This window comes from Bidens hawaiensis, unplaced genomic scaffold (genome assembly GCF_021521415.1).
Source record: "Bidens hawaiensis isolate Kalapana, Puna unplaced genomic scaffold, B.hawaiensis_p1.1 tig00028734_1, whole genome shotgun sequence".
NCBI classification, from domain to species: Eukaryota; Viridiplantae; Streptophyta; class Magnoliopsida; order Asterales; family Asteraceae; genus Bidens; species Bidens hawaiensis.
In genome coordinates this window covers 254,393-255,205 of record NW_027494700.1, presented here as the reverse complement: position 1 = coordinate 255,205, position 813 = coordinate 254,393, and positions in this window count along the sequence as shown.

Genomic DNA, 813 nt, shown 5'->3' with positions numbered 1-813 from the left:
CTTGAGATGACGTGAAGCGTAAGCAATGACCTTGTCTCGTTGCATAAGAGCACAACCAAGACGTTGATTAGAAGCGTCACAAAAGACACAAAAAATCGTCTTTGCCCTCAGGAAGAGCAAGGATTGGAGCATTGCAAAGCATGTCCTTAACAGTGTGAAACGCTTCCACATGATCGGAACACCATTCGTAAACTTTCCCTTTGTGGGTTAGTGCGGTAAGGGGTGAAGCAATCTTCGAAAAGTTGCGGATAAAACGACGGTAATACCCCACTAAACCAAGAAATGAACGAACCTCCATTGGAGAGGACGGGGTCATCCAATTTTTAAAGGCCTCGATTTTAACAGGATAAACGTGAATACCCTTGTCGTTAACGATGTGGCCCAAGAATTGAACTTGCTTTAGCCAAAATTCACATTTGGAGAACTTAGCGTAAAGTTGTTCCTTTTGTAACAAGTCGAGAATGCGCATAAATGGTCCTTGTGCTCAGTCTCGGATTTAGAATATATCAAGATATCGTCGATGAAAACAATCACGAACTTGTCGAGGTAGGGTTTACAAACACGATTCATAAGGTCCATGAAAACGGCAAGTGCATTAGTTAACCCAAAAGGCATAACTCGGAACTCAAAGTGGCCATAACGAGTACGGAAGGCGGTCTTGGGTATGTCATCTTCATGGACATGGAGTTGGTGATAACCCGAACATAGATCAATCTTAGAGAAACATGTAGCTCCTTGGAGTTGATCGAAGTGATCAACGATACGCGAAAGGAAAAAAACGGTTCTTGATAGTAAGCTTGTTGAGCTCATGAT